Source organism: Lissotriton vulgaris, chromosome 11 (genome assembly GCF_964263255.1).
Source record: "Lissotriton vulgaris chromosome 11, aLisVul1.2, whole genome shotgun sequence".
Lineage (NCBI taxonomy): Eukaryota > Metazoa > Chordata > Amphibia > Caudata > Salamandridae > Lissotriton > Lissotriton vulgaris.
In genome coordinates this window covers 71234624-71255072 of record NC_141699.1, presented here as the reverse complement: position 1 = coordinate 71255072, position 20449 = coordinate 71234624, and the positions used below count along the sequence as shown (strand labels likewise).

General features: G+C 49.3%; 1 protein-coding gene across 2 annotated transcripts in view; it reads left to right on the top strand.

The window, feature by feature from the left end:
- The window catches only part of YDJC (YdjC chitooligosaccharide deacetylase homolog), a 129715-nt gene that overhangs the window by 27729 nt on the left and 81537 nt on the right, over nucleotides 1-20449 (top strand). Inside the window, exon 1 of one of the 2 annotated variants that reach the window (XM_086942722.1) lies at nucleotides 4637-4893. The exons of the other annotated variant lie outside the window; for it this stretch is intronic. The gene's annotated coding sequence lies outside the window, so the exon portion shown is untranslated. Of the gene's footprint in view, nucleotides 1-4636; nucleotides 4894-20449 lie in introns of those variants that run through there. 2 annotated transcript variants of the gene reach the window in all.

The window sequence follows — 20449 nt, the reverse complement described above, 5'->3', positions numbered from 1 at the left end:
TCACACTTCCGGCTGGAGTGCGAGTGCGTGAGAGAGCGGTCTAGTGGCAAGCCGCTTCTCTCCCCATTAAACCGGATGTGTTGGCCATCGCGCAGCGGACGCGCCAAAGGCAAGCCCGTCTGCGCCCGTCCGCGGCAGACCGGGCTAGGGGCCAGCCATCATGTCCAACCCCTGACACACGGCCGACCAGCTGAAATCTCTGCAGGGCAACTACGGGATAGACTCTGCTCTTCTCTATTCCCTGGAGCAGCAGGGACTTCTGCCCCTTGTTCCCAGACCAACTATATCTAATCCCTCACAGTTTAATAGCGCAACATTCACCCACACTCACCCACATGTTAAAACCGCAATGGAGCCTACTCCATGCATGTACAAGGAACATGATCTGACAATCTATTATCTCGACACTCGATCACTTGGTAAACATCAGTTACAGATATTCTCTCTGATTGATAGACACTGGCCGGACATTCTGTTTCTGACTGAAACATGGCTGTCCCCGATTCCTCCCAGGATATCTTAGCTGCTATCCCCGAACCCTATTACATACTTCACGTCGATAGGGTTGCAGGGAAAATGGCTGGGGGAGCAGCTGCAAAAGTTCACAAAAAGCATCAATTTTCCATGCTTAAAATCACTCAAATCTCGCATACGGAAATCTTGATAATTAAATTGGAATCCCAACATTCCTACCTGGCTTGTGTGGTGGTTTATCGTCCACCTTTACACATGCCGTCATTCCTGCAGGATTTTGGTGACCTAATCGCCCACATGGTGATCAATCACTCAAGAGTGCTGATCGTTGGCGACTTTAATTACTGGCTGGGCGACACAAGCGAAAGTACCTCCTCCCGAGAATTCCGAGAATTTACAGAAACCCTGATGAGTTTAAACTGTTCCCAGCATGCACACACTGCCACGAATAATAAAGGCCACATTTTAGATCAAGTGTGGACATTAAACCCAGATATCACACAATTTATAATTCGCCCTTGCACCTGGTCTGATCACAGTTTAATAACCTGTTCAATTTCGAACATCGCTGTGGCCCCAACCGCCAGACCAAGCAGCATGATAGCTAGGAACTGGGGTCAAGCCAGTATCGAGACTTTTAAAACTATCTTAACTAACACAGCTCCATCGTTCCAATCCACCCCCTCCCCACTCAGTCGGAAAATCTTACCACCTGGCTTGAATCGGCCTGCGACAAAGTCGACCCTCTGAAAAACATTAAATCACGCAGGACACATGACGCTCCTAAATGGTTTTCACCCGCCTTAAAAAAACTAAAATTAAGCCTCAGACAAGCTGAGCAAAAATGGAGAAGGCACTACGAACATGAGCTGAAATCAATTTACTTGTCTCTTTTTAAGGAATATAAAACCGCTGTTATTTCATGCAAAACCGAGTTCATCACGCAGAAAATCCTAAATTCTGCCAACAAAACTAGAGACATGTTTTCAATCGTAGAAGAGCTGACAGGCCCTGAGAGGGTCTCGGCACAACCTGTGCACTCTCAGGAACTATGCGATTCACTAAATCACCACTTTTTTGAAAAAATGGTCCTGATAAAGATAAAAGCCAGGATCTAACCTGCCCATTCCACCCGCTTCACCTTGCCACCACTCAATCATTTTCCCCTCATCACCCCAGAATCTTTCTCCAACCTGCTGATCAGAGTCAAATCAGGCTCCCCTCTTGACAGTGGTCCCCCCCACATAGTACGGGAAGCTTTCAGTGCCTGCCCTGATCCCTCTATATCTCTCTTGAACACCTCTATTTGCAGCGGCACTGTCCCAGACTCTCTTAAAAATGCGGAGATTCTCGCCATCTTAAAGAAACCTGGCGCTAATCCCCTAGTGATGAGCAACTATCCCCCTATATCCCTTCTGCCCTACTCGAGTAAGATCCTGGAGGCGCACGTGGCAGGCTGCCTGAGCTCCTTTGTCGAGGAGTCATGCTACCTGGATTCCCACCAGGCTGGCTTCAGGCCTGCTCACTCGACCGAGACTGTCATTTTCACAGTCATGGACGAGCTACGCACTGGAGCTGACCTCGATTCTCCTCAGGCCCTGATTCTTCTCGACCTGTCCCCTGCATTCGACACGGTCGATCATAATATTCTGATCGACCGTGTCCGTAGCGCGGGCATCGGGCCAGGCTCTGAGCTGGATACATTCCTTCCTGACGGACAGATATCAATCTGTCCGATTAGGCAACTTCTGCTCAAAAAAAGGTCGCCTTTCCTGTGGAGTTCCTCAAAGCTCCTCTCTATCTCCCCTCCTGTTTAACCTGTATATGCAGCCTCTGGTTATCACACTGAAGGAAATGGATGTCCTGGTGTTCAATTATGCAGATGATCTGCAATTAATTTTCAACATCCAACCCACTAGTCTATCTGAATCCAACTTGCAGGCTATTATGATCTACATCAGCAACTGGATGAACATCAATCAATTAAAATTTAACCCAGACAAAACAGAGCTGATCCTGACAGGCAGCTCTTTAAATCCTTGGAACACCAACTTCTGGCCACCATCCCTGGCCCCCCCCCCCCGCCTGACCCAGTATCTTCAGCAAAAAGCCTGGGGATCAAGATAAGCAAGGACCTCTCAATGAAACCCCAGATCAGCTCTGTGGTTTCGGTCTGTTTCCTCATGCTACGGAAAATAAAGAAAATAAAAAGATTTTTATCAACCGAGGCACTAACATTGGTTGTTCTCGCGCTTATCATCTCGCGACTGGACTATGCCAATTCACTTTATGTTGGTATTCCGGCATATCCAGGCCCGGACTGGCCGTTGAGGGCACCGGGCAATCCCCCGGTGGGCCGCATGGTTGGGGGGCGGTTTTGGGCCCCTGAGGCCGTTTTTGTTACAGGGCCGTTATGCTGCAAAAACGGCCCTGTAACAAAAACGGCCGAAAACCGGCCCTGTCACAGAGCGCGGTCGCACTTCTCCCCCTCCCCTCCCCTCTCCTCACGGAGGGGGGTGAGGGGGGCCGGCCGAGCACTTTGCCAGGGCCGGTTCTGGTTCCCAGTCCGGCCCTGGGCATATCAATCACAACGTCTTCAATTAATACAGAACCACGCGGCCAGACTTATCTTCCAACTTCCGGCCCGAAAACACGTTATGCCACTACTTAAACAACTGCATTGGCTTCCAGTAGAACAACGCAGTGTCTTCAAGTTAGGCTGCATCGTACACAAAGCACTGCTCGATGAAGGTCCTAAGTTCATCTCTAAAAGGATCAGGAAATACACCCCTTCCTGCACTCTCCGTTCATCTGGTCAACATCTTCTGACCGTCCCGAGATATAAGCGCCTTAAATATGGCGGGATCCGGTTCTCCACATTGGCGCCCCAAACATGGAACTCCTTCCCTCTTTCAATACGTTCCGCTCACTCCCATCTTCAGCTCAGAAAACAGTTAAAAACGTGGTTGTTCCGACAAGCTTATCCCATCTGAAAGTCTTCACGTCATTTAGAGCTCCATTCTCAGAAGCTCCAAGAAACCTATCCGGTAAACGTTGCGCTAAATAAATACTTTAACATAACATAGTCTCTGGCGTTATGGTGTTCGCTCGGGCTGCAGCACTCTTAGGCTCTGGTGCTCGCTTACGGTGTAGCACTCTCTTGGGCTCTGGCATTGTGGTGCTTGCGTGGACATCTGTGCTGTCTTGGGCACCAGAACCTCTGTGCTCGCTTGAGCTGCAGTACTCTGAGGCTCTGGTGCTCGCTTACGGTGTAGCACTCTCTTGGGCTCTGGCATTGTGGTGCTTGCGTGGACATCTGTGCTGTCTTGGGCACCAGAACCTCTGTGCTCGCTTGAGCTGCAGTACTCTGAGGCTCTGGTGCTCGCTTACGGTGTAGCACTCTCTTGGGCTCTGGCATTGTGGTGCTTGCGTGGACATCTGTGCTGTCTTGGGCACCAGAACCTCTGTGCTCGCTTGAGCTGCAGTACTCTGAGGCTCTGGTGCTCGCTTACGGTGTAGCACTCTCTTGGGCTCTGGCATTGTGCAGTGCTAGCTTGGACATCTGTGCTGTCTTGGGCACCAGAACCTCTGTGCTCGCTTGAGCTGCAGTACTCTGAGGCTCTGGTGCTCGCTTACAGTGTAGCACTCTCTTGGGCTCTGGCATTGTGGTGCTAGCTTGGACATCTGTGCTGTCTTGGGCACCAGAACCTCTGTGCTCGCTTGAGCTGCAGTACTCTGAGGCTCTGGTGCTCGCTTACGGTGTAGCACTCTCTTGGGCTCTGGCATTGTGGTGCTAGCTTGGACATCTGTGCTGTCTTGGGCACTAGAACCTCTGTGCTCGCTTGAGCTGCAGTACTCTGAGGCTCTGGTGCTCGCTTACGGTGTAGCACTCTCTTGGGCTCTGGCATTGTGCTGCTAGCTTGGTCAGATCACCAGGACCTCTGTGCTCGCTTGGCCGCAGCTCCTCACGGGCTCTGGCAGGATGGTGCTTTCTTGGAGAGCAGCGCTTACCTGGGTCAGTCTCGTGCTTCTCGGCGCTCTCCTGTGGCTGCGCGCTTGCCCCACGGTGCCCGCTAGGGGCGTGCTCTTGGGCTCGTGTTAGATGTGTCACTGTCAGCCCCGAGCAGCTGTTCGTAACCAGGGAGGGCAGGGGTGTGCCTGCCTCCACCTGCTGTCACCAGGCTCGGTGGAAAGTGCTTGTGCAAGAGCGCCGAGGCTGCGGGGGGCAGTGCAGGAGGTGGCAGTGCGTCAGGCCGGGTGTGTCTGCTGGCAGCAGCAGGAGGACTCCCCGCCTTCCAGATGTGAGGAGGAGCACTCTCCTAGAAGACCCTTCCGTGAAGTGCGGCGCTTCCTGCCAGGCTCTGGCCAGCTCACGAGAGACTCCCTCCCGGCTGCGGCGGCTGCTCCCTTTCTGAAAGCGTGCGTACTTTTATCTTGTGTACTTTATCTTCTGTCTTTCATTTAAAAATGTCCATATCTTTGAAATCGCGGCCCTTCGTGTGGTTATAAACCTGGAAGGAAATGACAGCGCTGCCAGCATTTACGCCCGGGCGTGTGCGCGGCGAGTCCTTGCACATGTAGCGCTGACTCTCCAGTATTGGCGCTTTGCTGTTTAGAATTGTGTAGTAAATAGTATCTGTGTGTGCCGCTTAAAGTGCAATGTGTAGATATCTGCGTTCCTTTGGGGGAAGTGAGTTGGGCAGCTCTATGGGTGCGGGGGGGGGGGGGGCACAGCCTTTCCTCTTCTGGCCTCTTTAACTCGGCACACCTGCATTTCTACTTCCAACGGCATCACTGCTACTCGGGGTCGGACGAGTTGGGTGGGCGATGGGGTGGGATCGGAGTTGCAGCTGCGGGCCGCTCTTTTGGGCAGCTGCTCAGATGCAGCCATCGGCCCAGTGGGGGTCTGAGCGGCCTTTCTGGGTGTAGATGGCCCCATTACCGCCCTTTTACCAGCGGGCGGAGGTGCCATTCATTCCCAGTCTCTGGCTGGGCTGAGCCATTAATGTATGCAGATTGAGAAGGGCGGCCTCACTTCTATTCAGGTGTGGTTCACCATGGGGAACTAATCCGTTTCTCAAAAGGTCCTGGCAACATTTGGATTTTGTTTTTATCTCAGTGAAGTTAATAAAACAGGCCTCTTTTTGAGAACCCTCACCCCCTTCCATTTATTAATAATACTTTAAACACTGAAGCAAGGTTTTGCAAAAATGGCGTAATCAAATCCGAAAAAAATGCCTCTTTCTTTTCTTTTTTTTCTTAGGGAGCCCAAGCCCATTACTTTATTCCCAGTCCAACCCTGGCTCAGTCGGAACCCTAGTACTGTGTGGCATCGAACGGAACCCTAGGACTGGTTTAGCACACACAGCACAATATTGCGGGTCACGTGGCCGGGCACCGATTGCCCAAACACTTAGATCGCGCGTGTGGACCCCAGGGGCTGCGCGTGTGGACCCCAGGGGCTGCGCGTGTGGACCCCAGGGGCTGCGTGTGAGAGGCCCAGGGGCTGCCCACATGTGAGATACCCCGGCCGTTTCCGTGCAGTGCCCGCCAGTCCCTGGTGCCTCTCTAGGCAGGTTGTTTCACACACTCTTTACCACCTGAGACGGGGACCCCAGCAGATTCTACACCTCTAGACCCTTTGTAGTGGAGGGTGCATGCCCTAGCCTAGGCCGATACTCCTGCCCCTCTGCTCTGCCACCGTTCAATCCATTTGTTGGGAATGTTGCATAGCGCCGACTACATCGAGTGGACTCCGGAGTGCTTTATATCGCAGAAGCAGTATGTGGCGTACGGTCGAAAGGTCATCACATATACCACTTACCGCTGAGAACAGAGAAGCAACGATTCTATATACACATCTCTGCATGTTTACATTGGATATTTTTTTAAGACGCGAAGAGAAACGCTTATGTAGAATGTTCTCGGGGTGAATTCCTCCAGCGGGCTCGTTCAAGGAGTGAAATGGAGGTATTGGCGTATTAGAGTTGAAATAGTTCTCATTGCGGAGAGCCATAGTCGCGTCCGCTCAGTGCCGCGATATTGTGTACTTTTACTCTTTACTTGGAGGGTTTCAATATTTCTACACTTGTAGCCTCCCTTGGGACACTGGGTCAGTGACCGGCAGCCTGCGTGGGCAGCGCCAGGTGATGGGTCAAGGGAGGGCAGCAGGGCGCTTTGCCAGAATTGTCCATTGCTGGTGGCCGGTTTTGCGTTTCGAGATTTCATAATAACGTAAATACGCAGCATTTTAAATGCAACTCTTGTAGAGTACATAAGGTAATAGTGGTGGGCGTGTGGGCCCCCCTTTTGAGTCCAGCTTGGTCTGTGGGCCCTCTATTTGACTCCAACTGATCTGTAAGCTTCCTTGCTCACAGCTGGCCTGTAGCCCCCTTTCCGCCCAGCTGGTATCTGCCCCCCCCCCCGTTTGAGCATAGCTGTTCTGTGCCCCCTCCCCCCCTTTTGAGCCCAGCTGGTCTGTGAGTCTCTTGCTTCCAGCTGGTCTGTGGTCCCCACACCCCTCTTGATACCAGCTGGTCTGGGTTCCTTACTATGCGTCACATGAGGGGGGCTGTGGACCACCCTCCCCCCCGGAGGGGGTTTCTGTGCCAACTTTGCATCGACGATGAACTGGTGGCCACCTATGTGTCCAGTGGAGGCCTCTCTACTTTCGTAGGGGCTGTGGGCCACCCTAGCGTCCAGCTTTGCCATGGATGACACATTTTTGGAAAGCGCGTCATTCTGCGATGGGCACATGACGGCCACGCGCTCTGAAAAGCAGTGTGTGCCCCCCCTTCAGAGAGCCGCCCAGAACACCGCACCCGGACCCCCGCGCCCCGGGGGCCCTCGCCTGGCAGAGGCCCAGCAGGAGCAAGGGGGCAGCCGCCGTCTGAGTGACGGGGAGGCCCGGCCGTGTCCGGAGGGGGCAGCCGAGGCGGGCAGTGTTTACACGAACAGCAAGGATCTGAGACCGAGAAAGGCCCGCGCAGGAGCACCACAGGGTATCTATCCACCCGCAGGAGAACCTCAGGGCGACCACCTCCCTGGTGCACCTCGGGGCATCCGTCCAACCCCTGGAGCACCTCAGGCGCTGCTGGAAGCCAAGGACATCTCTGCACCTCCCTGGTGCACCTCAGGCGCTGCTGGCAGCCAAGGGCATCTGTCCAATCCCCCCCCACGCCCCGGAGCACCTCAGGCGCTGCTGGCTGCCAAGGGCATCTGTCCACTGGAGCACCCAAGGCGCTGCTGGAAGCCAAGGGCATCTGTCCAATACCCCCCCCCCCCCCGCCCCGGAGCACCCCAGGCGCTGCTGGCAGCCAAGGTAATCAGTCCACTGGAGCACCCAAGGTGCTGCTGGCAGTCAAGGGCATCTGTCCGCCTCCCTGGAGCACCTCAGGCGCTGCTAGCTGCCAAGGGCATCTTTCCACCGCCTGGAGCTCCTCAGGTGCTGCTGGCTGCCATGGGCATCTGTCCACCTTCCCCGAGCACCTCATGCACTGCTGGCTGCCTTCCTTTTTTAGGTTGAAGCCTAAAGACTTCTTATGAACATTTTGAAAGTTTCCCTGGGAATGCATTCCGCCCACTGATTACCATTGGCTTTGTGTTTTGTAACTCACAGTTGCTTGCTTTCTATTTTCTGGTTTTGTTTTAGGCTGTCCAGCGTGAGTTAGTCCCTCCCGTGGAGCATAGCCCGTTTACTATATTTTTCCATTAGTGCTCGCTTTATGTAAACAGACCTTTGCATTTTTTTTACCTCGTCACATTTGCTGTGCATTCAAAGACAGTGGGCAAATGTCAGGCTCTGTCTTTTGAGGAAGTTTGGTGTTTACTTTTCTTTCTCTGTCTTCAAGATGAGAGGATTTATGTGACAATCGGTGTCCACTCCAGTTCTGAAAGGAAAGCCTTTTTCCTAGCACACAACAAAACGTAATTGTCTTTAAATGTACTGCGCAGATACTTCAGAGTATATCAGAATTAGGAAAGCACAAATGAAGCACAGTTTCTTGTTATATTTCTAAAGTGTGGTGGAAACCAATATTTTAATAAGACAATAGCAAATTAGTACAGTAGATGTTGACATTTCCACTCTTGGTTTGTGAGCTGTATAGTTTTATCAGTAAAACTGTAGGTCTGTGCAAATATAATGGGCATTTAAATGGAAAATGTGTTTTCTGTAATGGTAGTGTGCTACTACACCATGCATACTCTACTCTACACCACAACACGGTACTCCACTCTGTGCCCCTCCGCTCCCCTCAATTCTATGCCACTCTGACACGCCCCCTTCACTGTACGCCACACTTCTTCCTGTACGCCAAGCCCCTTCATTGTGCGCCATGCCCCTTCAGTCCCCTCTGTGACGCTTTACTCCATGATATGCCACTCTACTCTGACGCTTTACTCCACTCCACGCTATGCAACTCTACTCTGCTGCTTTACTCTACGCCTCTCTACTCTGCTGCTTTACTTTACGCCACTCTACTCTGACGCTTTACTCTATGCCACTCTACTGTGACGCTTTACTCTATGCTATGCCTCTCTAATCTGACCCTTTATTCTTCACTACGCCACTCTACTCTGACCCTTAACTCCACTCTACTCCACTCGGACCATTTATTCCATGCTGTTATGTTATGTTATAAAATTTTATATAGCGCGCAGCTGCCCCAGCGAAGGGGCGTCCCGACGCTGAACTCCAGAACAGAAAAAGCCATGAGCGAAGTAGTGAAATAGGCATCTCCAAAGACATTTTACGGGAATAAATGAGTTTCTATAGCTTTCCTAAAAACGGACAAACTTTGAATTTCTCTAATGTATAAATCTTTTTATATATAAATCTTTTTATTAAACGGACTCAAAACGCAAATATACAGTTCCACAAAAGTCAATATTGGGGGGTGCATATATTGCCACGGTATTCATTCCAGGGGATCCATCTCTTTGACCATTTTCGGGGGCAGCCTCGGGCCATATATACTGTCTTCTCCCTTAGCATACACCAATCTAGGTCTTTTTTCAGTGATCGTAGGTGCATGTGAAGCTCCCCAGAGCCGAGCTATATTCCTCTTGGGGACCATGCAGCCGAGTGTGACCCATTGTGTGGCGTGAGTGTTGAGATCAGTGGGTTCCCAGATATTAAGGAGGCATCTGGGGGCCTTTGGTTGAATTTCGACTTCCAACGTCTCCCTTATTATTTTGTGTATCTTGCGCCAATATTCCTGGATTAGCTCACAATGCCATATTATGTGCATGAACATGCCCGTTTGGGTGCATCCCCTCCTACAAGACCCATCCGCCGGCCTCCCCATGTGTGTCAGTTGGGGACCTGTTATGTAAATTCTATGTAGGATCTTCAGCTGCACCAGGTGGAGACGCGCCGGGATAGCTACTGTTTTGGAGGAGGAGACCGCCGTTTGCCAGCTTTCATCGTCGATCTCGTCCCCAGTTCATTTTTCTCTTAGTGACAACAGGGGGTCTTCCATATTATTAATACGTTTTCGGTAGGTTAGGGAGATAGCCTTGTCAGGGTTATGGCCAACCAGTAGCCTGTCTTTAAGCGGGTAGCAATCTGGTAGGGAGGAGCCACGAGGTAACACTGTTTGCAATGTATGTCTGATATCGAAAACGTTCAGAATCTGCCAGTGTATATTGAAGTTGGAGGGCATCGAAGGGCTTCACGCCCTCTGTGTCCCAGAAGTCTCTAATGTGGGAGATGCCAATGAGATCCCATTTGTCAAAACCTTTGGAGTTTCCCAGGTCCCCCAGTTTCTGTGAATCCCACAATGGTGTGGCTAGGGTTAGTCTATTGCTCCAGCCGAGCGATTTGGTTGCTGAGTGGCAGATTTTAACTGTGTGGCTGGTATGGCAGTAAGTGGGTATCTGTTTGGTTTGGAATACAGTGGTGGGGTGTAAGCTTCGTATGGAAGAAGCCATCTGTCCATATTGAACCCCGGGTCGTCGGGGCGACCATAAGTGCAGTGATTTATTGCTATAAGGTGTGCTGCTCAGTAGTATTTTTTAATGTTGGGCAATACGATTCCGCCGTCGTACCAACTGAGTGAGTTTTGGCAGGGCGATACATGGTCTCCCGCCCCAAAGGAGGTCTCGTTGAAGCCCTTCTATTTCTTTAAAGTATGAATTTGGGACAGGGTTGGCCGAGTTCTACAGAACATAAAGGAAGCGGCATAGGGACATAATTTAAAAAAAGGCAGCTTTGCCCAATAATGAGAGCGGGAGTGACTTCTAGTTTGTAATGTCACGTTTAAGTCTCTGCAGCGGGGCAACAAGATTACGGGCATGTCCGAGGGAGGGATCAAGGGAAACGAATATGCCTAGGTATTTGAAACCCTCCGAGACTATCGTTATGGGGCAATTTCGAGGTAGCGGAGGAGGGTCACCACAGAGGACGTACAGGAGGGATTTCTGCCAGTTGATACAAAACCCGGAGTATCTGCCAAAAATGGCCAGGATATCAAATACAGCTCTGAGGGATCTTTTGGGGAATGTGAGGTATAGGAGGATGTCGTCCGTGTATAAAGAAATACGATCTTCCCAATCCGCCGACCATCACATTCGGCGGATCAGTACATCTCTCTGGATCCATGCTGCAAGGGTTTCTAGGGCCAAAGCGAATAGTAAAGGAGAGAGGGGGCATCCCTGATGGGTCCCTCGGCTTGGAGTGAAGCTCTCTGAGTTTTTGTTGTTTACGACTACTTGAGCCATAGGTGCGCCATACAATCGGCGCACCCACTGGCTGAAACTCAGCCCAAATCCCAATTTTGTGAGCCCGGCGAAAAGATAGGGCTGTTCAAGCATATCAAATGCCATAGTGGCATTCAGGGAGACTGATTGCATTTTCCTGTATGGTTGGTACCCTGCCCAAGACCCCATTTACTCTATGTACATTTAAAGCGGTGTTCCTCTTTGGCATGAATCCCGATTGATCAGGGTGTACTAAGTCCACAATTACCTTAATCATCCTGTTGGCGAGTACTTTGGCTAGGATTTTAGGTTCTGCATTAAGCAATGAAATAGGAGGCGCAGTCTGATTTGGATTTCCCTTTCTTGTGGATTGTGACAATAGTTGCGATTCAAGAACGCGGATGTTATTGCGCCTCGAGCACCCTTCATAATCGTCCAGCTTATCCTCTGTGAACTTACGGAACGCTTGTAGTTCCCTGATGTCGGTCTGTAATTGTGAGGTATCTTCCACAAGTTTGGTGGTGGTGAGTTCTAGTTGCTTGACTTTATCCCTGTACTTCGTAAGGTCTGCTCTAATCAGCGTCACTTCAGAGGATAGTGTGTAGGGCCCTATGATGGTTGCCCTCGAGGAGATCTCTGTGTGATAGTCTGATTCTTAAATATCTTGGGGCGTCCCCATTCCACACCAACCTGGCTTCTTCCAGATTTATCTCCTAATGGGGCGCGTCCGGGTGAAGGGGGTAAATAGTGAACTTGGCCCAATTCACTTTTAAACACGCTGCCTTCCCAAAATTGCCGAGCGTGGCCCAGAGAGATGTGAGGTCCGCTGTTATGTTTCTAATGTATGTTAGTAGGTCGTCTGCATACCGGGCCACACTATGTATTCGTGTCTCAAGTGGTATACCACAATTTTCACTCCCTCTTAAGCCTTATCGCCAACCACTCGTTTGTGAGGGTGAACAGCAGCGGGGAAAGATGACACCTCTGCTGTATCCCATGGGTCACCTGGATAGGAGGTGAGATGTACCAGCCTATACGGACGCGGGTGTGAGGCCGGTGTATAGTAATTTGATATACACTGTGAGTTGAAGCCCCTTCCCCACCCGCCTCAGAATCCGAAATAAGTACTGCCATGTCAAGGTGTCGAAGGCCTTTTCTAGGTCCAGTACAAGGTACGCAGCGTTCAGGAACTGTCCTCGCACCCCGTCCTGGACATTAAACAGCCGGCGTAAATTCTGGGAGGTGTTCCTCCCCGGCACGAACCCACACTGGTCTGGGTGTACTAGGTGGGAAACCACCTCCCTGACTCTATCTGCTATGATCTTCTCTAATATTTTGCAGTATGCTGTCAGCAGGGTGATAGGTCGATACAATGACCTGAGCCGGGGGTCCCGATCTGGTTTAGGGAAAGTCACAAGTATTGATTCCTGCATGGTCTTGGGGAGTATTCCCGTCTCTAATGCTGCCCTATAGACTGCGGGGGTAGTTGCTGGGAGAATGTTTTATAATTTTCTATAGGAAAGCTGTTGCGGCCAGGTGCCTTGTTTTTGGCTAAACAATGAATCTCACATTTGATCTCTGTGGTTACAAGTTGTTTACCTAGGGAGGTTTGGTCCTCTTCAGTCATCTGCGTCATGGTAATGGATTGTAGAAATTGTGAATGTGTTCCTCTGTCTGAAGCGGCTCCCTATATAGATCCCTATAGTACTTGTGAAAGGTAAGCATAATGTCCACCGTGTAAGTAACCTCACCGGTCACCTATCTGGTGCTGGTGATGGGTTGTGTATCGAGGTCCCGTCGGATAAGCCATGAAAGCAGGGTTCCGGCTTGCTTCCCCTCCCTGTGAGTTCTGGCGGCATTGGCGTGGGAATTGTATCTGCGTAGGTCTGTGCAGGCTTCTGCATACTTGGTCTTTGCTTCTGCCACTAGTAAAGTGAGGGCCGCCCGCTTATCTGCCTCCTTAGATAGCTGCGATTAGCGTTGTTTTTACCTCCCGCTCTAGTGTTTGCCGACCCCCGTGATTTGCCTGATGCAGGCTCCGCTCATGACCACCTTAAAAGCGTCCCATTCAAGTGCCCTAGAGCTGGGTGTGTGTGGGGTGTCCGAGAAGTAGTTCTGTATGTTCGCCCTCTGTTCGTGTTGGAACACCGGATCCTCCATACGATCTCGTGGGAGCTGCCAGTTGGGGATCGGTGGTAGGGCTGGGCACCATTTGACACTCATAATGTGTGTGTTGTGATCCGATATCACTCTGCCTAAATAATCAGAGTGCTGAATCATGGGAAGAATTGTGCTCGTGCATATGAACCTGTCTAGCAGTACACGTAAGTCGTAAGCCTGCACTTTCCAATTTTGAAAGGGTCCAGAACGAATTGTGAATAGTCTTGAAGAGACAAAATTTCATTGCAGTCTACTTCACACCACAGTCCAAGTTCTTCAACATCACCTTGCAGCCTTCCTCCATATAGTTTGTTTGGAGTGTCTCCTGTCATTTGCCCTGCAATCGAATTGTTTTGGTTTCGGAGTACATAGCTGATCAGCATATTGCAAAGGCCAGTCATTACCCAATTAAAACATCTCAGCAGAGGAGGTAGGAGACGACAGGACGGTATCGTCTATGGCGGCGGGCTCAATTTGCTGAAAAGTCTGTGGAGGAGTTGTAGGAATCCCCACTGCTGATTCGATGGGAGGTGCAATTCCTTACTCTGTTCCTCAAATAATTTGAGGGTATCCTGAGTGAGAAACTAGGACCGGGACATGATGCCCACCTGCTGCCACAGTGTCCAGTTAAGCATATCTCCTCCTTTACAGATGCTGGCGTTCTACCAAAGGGGTACCTTGTCATGGTTACAAGCGTCAATTTTGTATGCGCACACAGGAGTGGACCATTGTTTGAATGATAGAATTGAGGGGGCCTCCTAATGGGTGCTTCATGCTTACAGAACAAATGCAGTCCAGGAGGGCTATAGGAGAGGTTTCTTTCGATTAGGATCCAGGAGGAGGGCGGGTGGTCCAGTGTGTGTTGCTGCTTGTAGGGGAGTTTTGCTAGGTGTCTTGCATGACTAATGTGTTCTACCACATTTCCTGGGGCTGGCCAATTTGGATGTTGATGGTTTTGCGGTGTCCCATGTGAAGCTTTTAATATCCCTGTTTATGTCGCAGAAGAGCGACATGGGTTCAGTAGAGGAAGCATGCCTAGAACATAGGTAAATCTTGGCAGCATCAACATTTTGACAGCTTACATCCTGCACCATTGCACCAGATTGAGTTGTGACCTCTTGACATAGTCCTCTTCGACTCGCACTTTGAGCAATTCAGGGTTATCTTATCCAATCCACTGTTGATATACACCACTAGGTATTTGAGGTGGTATCGCAGCAAATGCAGTAATGAGTTTCAAAAGGGCTAGGAGAGATTTGAGGGGTTGATAAGCATCAACAGGATATCACTGGAGAAGCACGGATGAGGGGCCTCCTGGTGTGGGTATCCCCATAAGGTAATACGATTTGGCGTATAGCTGCAGCTAAGGGCTCAAGGGTGAGAGTGTAAAAAGTGGTAGGGGGAGAGAGGGCATTTCTCGTCTCTATGGAAAGTGTTCTGATAGCAAACCTCTACAACTCACCTGGGCTGTGGGGGACTCATATAGCCACCGGACTTTGGAAATCTAATCCGGACTGGGTCCAAATCTGGAGAGTTGCCAAGAGGTGTCCCCATTCAATGCGGCCGAATTCCATTTTGATATCATGCTTTAAGGTCGGATGTGATTTCGGGATGCCGGTGCTGGGACAAAGTCCACTTGTGTAAGGTGGATTACTGTGGGGATAACCTGCTTTAGGCGGGGTGCTAGTATCTTGATATCTCCGTTGAGGAGGGAGATGAGCTAGTAAGTGCCGCCGGACATCCGAACCGTACCTGATTTGTGGAGCACCATTATCAGAGCCCTATTGGAGATCGAGCTCAGACTGTCTATCTGGTCTGCCTCCCTGTAAGCAGCATACAGGGAGTAAACCATTTTGGATTTAGTCCATTTGTAGCAGCTGCTTTCTTCTGGAGCCCTTTTGTACGGTGAGTTTGAAGTAGCTTGTTCTATCTCACCTTTGATAATTTCGCCAGCGAGCAGCAATTGGCTCTTCTTGTTAAGTTGCGGTAGATAGAGGCCGTCGAAGGACCTGTTGATTAGGGCTTCTGTGGAAACCTTCGGTGTGTAGAGGTTTTTCTAGTACTCAACGAATGCATCCACTATCCCCGGAGGATGTCTAATAACTTAGCCAACCCAGATTCTGAAGGCCATTGCTTCTCGTTGCTTGAGCTGAGCCACGACCAATTCAGCCTTCTCGCCTTGCCTGAATGACAAAACGGGAGCCAGTACAGTGCACATACTGTCTTGGAGGTGAGAAAGAGTATTGATATCCATTTTTGCCGTTTCTAGTTGTCACCTGCCAACTGTAGTTTTGTTTACCTTTCTAATTTTATAACTGTTTGTTTGGTGGTTGCCTTGTGGAAAAGCTTGTTCTCAAAATTGTAAGCCCGAGTTGGTTCTTATGAAAAGCTAAAGGGCTGATTGGTGCACTCGGTAGCGTTATGTCTCGTGCCATTGGTCTGGTCTATTTATTATGAAACGTTATGACAAAGGGAGTTGGTCTAGCTTATTAATTGTGAAAAGCATTTGTTGAAGCCAATATTCCCTTAGTAGTTGTTGTCACATTGTGTTACAGTCTAGAGCCAGGCCAAGTAGGCAGTGCTTTTGGAGTTGACCAACTCAGAAAATTCGTAGGTGTTTTCACTGTGATGATTCTAGTTAGGCTTTGCTGAAAGGCGTTAATTGTTTTGAAAGTTGTATTTCTCCACATATTTGTAATTGTATAATTTATGCACAAAGGTTGCCAGTTTATGTGCACTTGAACAGTCAGGTGTTGGGGAAGGTGTAAATGCTTCATGAGTACATCTGGAAAAGTAATGACAGATTTCATAGGTTTGATCTGTTTATTATGAAAAATGATAACGCAGACCTACTTACTCTGAAAAGCATGTGTTAAAGACAGTAAGTAGGCTTTTAAGAGTGGATTGTTCTTACACTCTGCTAAAGCACATAGGCAGATATTTTATTGCATGATATGTCGCAGATTACCCCAGTAGGAAAGGGTTTTGGTGTTGGTGATTCACCCGAACGAGCCTTGGGGATAGAAGATCTGCACTGTGAATGTTTTGCCATTGTGCAACATTTCGTCCATCAGCTTGTGTGTTTTGCTGTTCACCCTATGTGGGAAGGGTATGCCCAGACGTGGGTCCCGTGCTCACTAAGCCACTGGAATCAAGCTATCCTGGCCGAAGACGGCTGAGAGCCAGAAACCGGTCCTAGGATGCTTGATTAAGGTCCAGGGAAGACATGGCTTGGCAGTTCGGTCTGGACTGTTCCCATGAGACACAGGGTCAAGACTGATTTGCATATGGCCATGTCTGAACTGGGGTGGCTTGGTGAGCAAAATAACAATGGATTAAACCCAGATCTGTGACTGGGGGTGAATGTTTTGCCATTGTGCAACATTCCGTCCATCATCTTGTGTGTTTTGCTGTGAGATTCCTTGTCAGACTCTGTTAGGATACATAGTATTTTGCTTTGCGCACCATCATTTTGTACACATTTGCAATTTTATGACTGTATGCCTAATGGGTTCCTTGTGGTAAGGCTTACACTAAGTACAATAAGTCTGAGTTGTTTATGGCGACAAGCCAGGTATAACAGCAATAGGCTTGACTGGCTTGCAGGGAAATGTCCGGATGCCACAGGTGTGACCTATTTATTTTGAAAAGTAATAACAACGGCAGTAGGCCTTCATTGTGAACTAGCAGCCCGTCCCGACGTTGTCCGGGAGCAATCAGGCTTCTGGGCCCCCACCCGCCCCGACGTTGTCTCAGGCTTCAGGGCCCCCGCCCGCCCCGACGTTGTCCGTGGGTCCCCTGGAGTGCACCTGCCACTTTCAGGGCCCCCAATGAGCCGCACACAGGCTGCTTCACCTACCTCAGTTGCGCTCCTCCCCGCGCTCCTGAGTTCACTGCTCCTCCCCGCGCTCCTGAGTTCACTGCTCCTCCCCGCCTGTCCGCGCTCCTCCTTCACCTACCGCAGCCGCCGCTCCTCTCCGCGCTCCTGAGTTCACCGCTCCTCCGCGCGCTTCTGATGATGTCAGCACGCACGTCGCGGCTGGCGATACTTCCAAGGGACTACTTTTTTTATTGTATATTTTTTAAAGAACGTATATTTTCGTTTGTTATATAGCCTATGTCAATCTGCAGACCCTGACAATTACAACGATGTATCGGGTGTTTGGATTTGCGCTGTGGTTCCCGAGTTTACCCGCCTCAAAGGTTCCCAGTACTCTCTTTATAATAGTAATATAGATAACAGGTCTTTAAAAGTGAATTGTTATCACATTAACTTACAGCGGTAGAAAGGTATTTGTTTAGATGTAATCTCACAGGTAACCTTAAAAAGCAAGGTTTTTGGTGTATGTCACCTACTCTAACAAAGCCTGGGAGTCTAATTTCACTGTGATGATTCTTGTTAGGCCCTATTTAGCTGGGTTGTATATTGTTTATAAATATTTGTATTCCTCATGATAGGTGCCAGTTGACGTGCACTTCAGTAGGCTTGTGTTGACTATAGTCCCAAGCCATTGGTAAAGGCCAGAGGATGTCTCGGTTCACTGGGAAAAGTTATGTCCGATTCATTAGGTGTGATCTGTTTATAATAAAAAGTTATGACAAATAGTCCTTTCTTGAATATTGTGACAATCATGTATTAGAGGCAATAAACTTTTAAGGGTGGCTTGTCATTACGCTTTGCTAAAGCCTGTAGACAGGTAATTTGTTACGTTGCATCTAGTGGACTACCTTAGTAGGCAGGAGTTTTGGGGTTGGTGATCCACCAAAGCAAACCATGTGTCTTGACAATTTGAACTATGGTAATCCTTAATGCGCTGTATTATTAGGGATTTTATATTGTTTTGTCAACTACATTTTGTCAATATTGAAAATGTTATTGCAGTATACCTGAGGGTTGCCTTGTGGGAAGGAAGGCTTATAACCAACGCAGTAGGTTGGAGATTGCTATGGTGACAAAATAATGAGAACGGGTATAGGCTTTATTGTTCATAATGAAAAGTTACTACAAAGGCAGTAGGCCTGACGTATTGGTTGTGACAAGCATATGCTAGTCATTCGGCATCCATGACTAGATTGATATTACTCTGTATTAAGGCTGACAGACAGGAACTTTGTTACATGGAATCTCACAGGTTACCACAGTAGCCAAGGATTTCTGTGCTGGTTGCGCCTCTGACAAACCATGAGTATTGAAGATTTCACTGTCCCATTGCTTGCTAGGCCCTCTTAGGAGAGAAGAGAACATTACTTTGCCAGTTGTAATTTTGTGTACTATGTAATTTTATGACTCTATGCCTCAGGGTTTCCTTATGGGAAAGATTAAGCTCGGTACTGGAGACCTCAGCTGGTTATGGTGGCAAACCAATTATAACGCCTAGAGGCCTGTTGGGTTCGCTAGGAAAAAATATTTTTTATGCCACATGCTTTGGCCTGGTCATTTAAACATTTATTATAACTGCAGAATTACAGACATGTTTGACTGTGAAAACCATATGTTAAAGCCAATAGACGTTTAAGGGTGGATTGTTATTTCTCTGTATTAAAGCCTACAGATAGGTATTTTGGTACATGAAAAGTCACAGATTACCTTTGTATGGAAGGATTTTGGTGGAGTTTACCCACACTGACAAACCCCAGTGGGAGGAGTTTTTCTGTGTAATAAATCTTCCTAGAAACTCTTCTTAGTGCTCTGGCAGGATCTTGACATAAAATAATTAAATAATACAAACATTGAGAGGAGTTGGCCTAACGGCTTTGGCGGTAGACCTAGATTCTGGGGAACTGGGTTTGTGTCTCGGCAATGACGCTGAACATCCTGTGATTCTTGGCAAATAACGTAATCTCCCCGTGTCTACCAAAATTTAATGTGTCCTCATGTAATGCAACTGGTGCTATGTAAAGCGCTCTTGATACACCATTCGGGTCAAGTTTGTGCTATTATCCATTTAGATACATAGAGGGGCTTTGGGTCACCTCTGTTCTGCCACTAGTCTTTCTGAGTGGCATTTACACTCTGCTTCCTTCCATGACAGCATACCGCATGGGGCAATGGTTCCGTCCACATCGGTCATTGGCTCTCCTGCTCTGTGAATCATGGCATTTTCTGATCACAAATGCATCCACCTGAAAAGTAGTGTGCTTCAGTGTTGCAGCTGGTTGTCCAGTCCTTTATTTTCTGTTTTCTCAGTTTACAGTTCCCCTTTCATTTCTTTGCTGCTTCCCTTTTTAGGTCTCGCAGACGTAAAAAGCAGGCGTAAGCCTGCTGTCTGCGAGACATCTTTTGTTGGCGTGTCAGAAGGAATGTGAAGACAGGAATCGGCCACGCGCTTGCTGTTTCAGATTCGTCAGTGTGAACGCGCTTTTGGATCTAGCTGCTGGGAGCTTGCTACGTGGTCTGGCTTTCGTTTAAAAGCTTTAGCGCCGCATACATCGGGACTCACCGGGTCGGCTGGTGCTCGGCGGCGGGCCGGTCTCTCCTTCTCCAGCGGGGGCTCCATGTTCTGCACGGCCCCCCCCCCCCGCCATGGCTGGCACGGCATCTCCGGTCACAACAGGCTGAGGCAAAGCTTCCGCGAGGCAGTGGGAGTGGACACACCTCTTTCCGGCCCCGCCCACAACCAGGCGGCGGGCCGGACATCTGCTTCCGGTGTTTTCCTCCGGGCTGCGGCGGTGATTGTTCTCTCGTCTCCTCCTGTAATGCACCGTTCGCTCCTCGCCAGGCCGTCTCTCGCGTTTCTCCTCCCCCTCCCAGTTTTTTAACCACAGCAATGCCAAGAGCTTGTTTTATCTAGCTTTTAGGCAGACTACAAGACCCTGATTTGTGTCCGAGTGGGGAGTGGGGTATACAGGAGGTGAGTTCCCGCCATGTTTCTTCTAATCCTGACTGCGTTTATTTTCTCTCAAGTAGTGCAAGCTAGACCCAAGGGCATCAAAGCGCTTTAAAAGAGTTTGTTCCTGGCTTGAAAACTAATTGAAGCCTGTGCGTTTATTTCAGGCACATATACAGAGCGCTAACTTCAGAAAACTCAATTGATTGCTTTGCTCCTTCTTGTCATTTGAAATTGCAATGAAATGTGCACGCTGCGCCGACCAAGCCGTTTGTTGTTAAAAGGAC